The sequence below is a fragment of the Bactrocera dorsalis genome, chromosome 4 (genome assembly GCF_023373825.1).
Source record: "Bactrocera dorsalis isolate Fly_Bdor chromosome 4, ASM2337382v1, whole genome shotgun sequence".
NCBI lineage: Eukaryota > Metazoa > Arthropoda > Insecta > Diptera > Tephritidae > Bactrocera > Bactrocera dorsalis.
Window position 1 is genome coordinate 30,172,564 of NC_064306.1, and position 6,164 is coordinate 30,178,727.

Sequence of the window (6,164 nt, forward strand, 5' to 3'; positions counted from 1 at the left end):
TCTCCTTCCGTCTACCAGACCACTGCAGTGCCTTCCCAGCAAAGATCAAAACAATAAAATAAATGTATTTTTACACATACAGGTCGCGAAGTGATTCTGAAATTACTAAACTCTCCTGGGTTTCATAGAAAGAGCTTTGTTTTTTAGGGGCTCTAATACCTATTTTAAGATAAACCCGCAATAGTTTCCAAGACATCGTGACATTCTTGACAACTGTGAAACAGATGAAGTAGCCAGAGTAAGCACTACCCTACATTTAAAATCCAGGACATTGGCAATTTATGTGCCACTGGCTACTTATAGATATTTAATGCACAAATATATAATAGTTATAGCACAGTCTCCGTGGAACTAATCCTTAACTTGCTCAAAAAGTAGGCAAACTTGGCATGAATAAAATAGGAGCCGCACATGCCGACTACTAACATTCGAAAGTAATAACATAAGAACTCTAATAGGAGTGCTAACAGCCACTGTCTAATTTCAGGCATGTCATTAGACTGAAAATGCTATATACTGGCTATTTGGGAACCCATCAAGATGTAGAAGAAGAAGGGACTGTAGAACATCCTCTAAACGAATGCAAGGCTTGTATAAGAAAAATCAAAATTTTCCTTTGAGAGTCTACTGATGGTGTCTCAGAAAACGTATAGATGAGACTTGTCGCGATGAATTTCATCTACATCATACATACAGTTGGTTCAGATCAGAGAGAGCATAATGAAAAGATAGGATTGCGGTACGGATAGTTTCACAACGGGCCTCATAAAAGCTTAGCTGCGTCGTCAGACATCCACTCTATCAACTTGCTTAGTCTAATCTCAGATGGTACATTTTTATGCCAAATAGGGAATATAACATAACATTTAATTTTTGAAAGAAAGTGTGGTCACCAAAAAACAAAAAAATCTGATTTTGAATATAGCATGTCATGTTTTCAATAATGATCGGCCGCCTGCTTGTATGCAAAATCTGATTAACTGCGAAGCTTCTGCATATTCGCTACGCCCCTTCGGCTAATTTTGAGGACACAATATTAAATGAGGAAATCTTTGCAGGCGTATGCGTATACATTTACATTTCTAAAGACACTTAGTTAGCATATGAATGCCGACGTACACGCATTTTCTAACATAAAAAAATTACCTGATTACTGCAGCTTTACCGTGTATGAAAAGGGATGGCGAGAAAATGATCTGCTCGCAACGATGGGCGCGAAAAATAAACATATAAATGAGGAAGAGCGTAAAACACGAAATAAAACCATTCAAGCTGAATTGATGTCAAGAGAAGAAAAATGTAGCATGTGGACCAATGCAGCGGTGCGAGCGGCTGCTGAGTTATCCAAGCAGGGTATATAGGGTATATACGTTCAGGTGAGTCTGTCGCGTTGCCATTTGCGAATTTAATGAGGTGCAAATGAGGTTGTGCCACGCGTGTTGCGACGGTGAAGAGGCACGCAAAGAGCTGGGCAGGTACGGAGTGTCACCACCTAGAGCTGTCATTTGAGGGGCGAAATCTGTAGAGTACACGCATCAACACGCACGTTTTCATGCAGCACTGGAATGGTTAGGAGACTGTTACAAGTGGTACTCACTATCACACGAGGCAAGTTTGATAAGATGGGTAGTTTTGCAATCAACCTTTAAACAGCAATTTACTTAGGAGTGACCAGAAACGATTATTTTACATATGGTTTAAGCAGCTTACGACTTCCGGTCTTAGGCCAAGTATTCTCTGGGTAGACAAAGAACATTCGTTTGAAGTCGCGCTAAAGTGATAAGGTGGACCATCCCTCCTCACAGTTGTGCGCTGGGTTTGTGACCACCCACGTAAAAACCGCCAATGAAAAGGAACCAGCTGGTTGATATCCTCGTAGAAATAAAGGCTGACATGACCGCCGTCCAATAAATGCGATGGACGGGACAAGGACTGAGATGAGTAAGTCCTTGTGGCATTTACTACAGTCGGTGTGAGATTCGTAGTGGAAGAGAGACTCCGTCGCCGAATCCTGGCCTTCAAAAAGCGAAGTTCTTCAACATAGCGCTGATTTGCGCCCACGCCCCGACGGAAGAGAAGGATGATGTGACCAAAGATGCCTTCTATGAACGATGTCTAAGTCGGGCTTGGCGACTTTAACGCCAGGGTGAGCAAAGAACAGTCGGTAAATTCAGCCGCCATGATGAAACATCCCTAAATGGGTTGATACTGATCAACTTCGCCTGGTCCGAAATATTTTGATTTGTAGCAGTAGATTCCAGAATAGGAAGAATCATTGAACTATTTGTCTATCCCGGATCGAAAAGCCGCTAGCCAGATCGATCATATTGTGATAGATCGAAGACACATCTCCGGTATTTTAGACGTTCTTACGCTCCGAGCCCTAACGTTAGCTCGGACCACTATCTTGTTGCACACACGGAATGTTCGTTGTCGAGAAACTGCAATCACAACTGACCGCCGGACGATTTTCTACTCCCCTCGCACTCCTACTATATGAGAGCACTCATCAGCAAATCGGTACAAGGGAACTGTGGGACGACATTTTAAGCTCCTTACGTACAGCTGCAAACAAGATCATTGGTTTTCGTAGAGGTCGAAAGAACAGCTGGTACTATGAGTGTCGCAGTGTAGAGAAAACAGACTGCCTACCTCGTAGCGCTACAATCGACCGCTGCACGTGCGGGATAGGATAAATACCGAGTGCAATAAACGTCTCTAAAGTTTAGAGAGATATGGAGAGATATGGAGAGACAGACTCTGTTGTTTCTTTTTGGTAGAAAAAGCCAAAAGCAAATTACTGACTTATCAAACTAACCCCGTACGCCAACGCTTACATATATTTCTAACAAATTTAGGGCAATGAGAGTGTAGCCAACAGAGCAGCAGCACTGTGGCACGAAGACAACGTGAGGCATAAAAAATTATAACATTCAATATGTGTCTGTACTGGCTTGTATATATATGTACATATATAATACACGTGTGTATGTATATGTATGTACATATATGTAAATCGTTACTTTGAGTAATCTGAGTTGAGCAACTCGAAGCAATTCTATTGCCGTTAAGGCATTCGCAAACGCTGGTTAACAACATTTTATAGAGACACCTTAGCACGTGGAGGCGTGAGAGTGACTTAATGCCACAATCAAAGGTTGCTGTGAGCAGAAACACACGCCCGACATGCACACATTTCCATACAATTACCACTATTCACGCGGCCACACACATACGAACAACATATGCTGTTGCTGCTGAGCATGGCTTCGCGGCATGTGGAGATGCCACGCGGGGCCATGGCGTATGAGCAACTTTCCGCGACATTTTAACCGGCACGTCAAGCTACGCAACGCCACGCAATGCTACGCCATAAGCATATTCGCCAAACATGTTTGCTTACGTGTAAACATTGGCATAAAATGTAGTAAACACACACACACACACACATTGACAGCGGCATATGTGCATTTAGCGTTTCGCTTGTTTCGCTTGTTTGGCCTGGTAAGGGTTAAATGTCACTTGAGTGTGCCCCAACTGCAAATGCAAAATTATGTTAATCAACCAGAAATTACATAGCTGTAAATAAAGCGATAAATTGTAGGTGGCAATGAATTGTCGCCGAATTCAGCAGTTTCTTGCTGACTCACATTCCATGTGTGCGTGTATAAGGGTTCATGTCACTGCAGAACACTTCTGTTGGCATTGCAATGTGTGTGTGGTGAGGCGTTGCTGAATTTCATTTTGACAGTTATGTAGGCCAAAATGCCATGAAAGCGGGTGCCATTTGTTAACATAAGACAATAAGACCAACAAATCGTTGTTGTGTTTGCGTACAACTTGTTGGCATAGTTGTTAGATAAGGTACATACAATGTATATACATAAAGTGGACAGTTAGTAGATTTGTTTGATTTAACGCAAAAATAAGGTTATATGGTTAGAAATATTTATTTTTATTTCAAGAATATTTTTGCAAAATGATACATTAAAATTTCGACGTAGTTTTTTTTATAAGCCACTAAAGTGAGTAGGTCTCTTTCAGTCCCCAGTCGTCTTCTTCTTAAAACGTTTGTGTTGTATTTGCGTGGCCGCGAGCTGAAAACATTTTAAATCAATTTTGAAACCATTTGGACATTTTACAGTCTCTTTCTTCATATTATTGCAGTCTATAATTAAGGGGGTATTCTAGTCTAGAAAGTTTATAATATCTAACCATTTTTCTTACTAATTTTGAAAGCTCAAAAGACCGCTCCGAGGACACCGTTTTTATACGATAGAGGAGATGCAAGCCGCAGCGAAGACGGAACTGAAGGCCATCCCTGAAAGTGACTACAACCAGTGTTTCGAAGATTAGAAAATCCGTTGGCATAAGTGCATTGCATCGGGAGGGGATTACTTTGAAGGGGATGAAATTGATTTGAAAGAATAAATAAAGAATTTTCAAAATAAATACAATGTCACCTTATTTTTTGGGCACAGTATTTCACTAAAAGGATTTTTTCAAATTCAAATTATCTTCCTAGCCATTTAGAGTCGTTGCAACTTGATAGGTTCAATTTTAACTTAAAACTTTAAGCGCGTTTTTCTTCTTCTTTCTTTCTTTCTTCTTCAAAACGATACACACGACTTCTCAGTTTCTACTTGACCTGAAATTGTATTCTAATGTTCTCTATAGATATTTTTGTTATCTTCATCGATGTTCTTAAATATTTTAAGTTTAGATATTCGAATATATCTCCCCAAAAGAATTTTTCAAAATTCAAAACATTTTCAAAGTTGTTTCATTGTATCATGACCGATTTTTTTTTAACTTAAAACTTTAAACAGAGTGTTCTTAATAGACTTGTCTATGTCTGGAATTATCCATATCCCAAATTCCAATTTTTGCTATGTTTAAAAATTCGAAACAGTAAAGAAAAGTGGTAAAAAAAGTGTTTATTTTTGACTGAAATGGTTAAAATCGTGGGTATGATCACGTGCTACCATCCGTAATGTTAATAGATAAACGATTTAGCTTTTCTTTACAACACTTCAAACATTACCTGGAATTTATGCCTCTAGACCAGAATACGCCTTCTCTAACATCGAAATACATTGGCACAAAAATAACCCGAAAATTTTAATTAGACTCCGTATGCGGAATCGTTGCGAGTGTTGAATAAGACTTAGGGTGATTGGTAGATATTTTAGGTATAAAACGCGTTCTTGCTCGACTTGTCCCGATGAAGCTGAATCTTCAAGAAGAGTGCCGTTGGACATGTTAACTCATGCAAATCACACGTTCATAAAGAGCATTATAATTGCCAATGAGACCTTGGCTTATGAGTTTGACGTGCAAACAAGTCAACAGTCATCGGAATGGAGGGAAAAAACTGGCCGAAACAAAAACAAACACGCCAAAGCAGTTCAAAAACCAAAGTAATGATCATGTTTTTTTCGATATTCGTGTTTTGATGCATCATGAATTTGTTCCGGAGAGATAGACGGTGAAAAGGGAGTTTTATTTGGCCGTATTGAGGCGTTTGCATGAGAACATCCATGGAAAATGGCCGGAATTGTGGAAGAACAGTTCATGGATTTTACACGTTAACAATGCACCACCGCTTCGAACCACGATTCTGACTGAATTTAAAGTCAAAAACGCAATGAATAGAAACATTTTTGGCATAAGTGTATTACATCTGTTAGGGATTACTTGGAAGGCGACAAAATAAATATCTTGATAAATAATTAAACATTTTCGATTTATTTACAATTTCCGGGTACTTTTCTGTCACAGTGTTTAACTCGGTTAACATCATTACATCATTTGCGTACCCAGTCATATAGGAAAAAAAAAATTAAAGGCAGACGGGCTAGTCTTCTCAGGGGTAGCTGGAAATACAATTCACTTCAGCAGCCCCGAACTATACAACTGCTACAAGAGTTGTTTGAAGCAATGGATCTTAAGGAATACCGCAGTTCTTAGAATCCTGGCATCACAGGGCATAACACAAATTACTTTGAGCTAAAGTTGATTGTGGAAATACCCAAAATCGCGTACTTTTAAGCAAAAGTGAACTACGTAATAGTATGGGAGTTATCATAAGGTACCCACCCTTAAGATCCGAACTTCACAAAATTAGAAAAGTGGATTCGGCGGAATGCAGTACATGCTCGGAA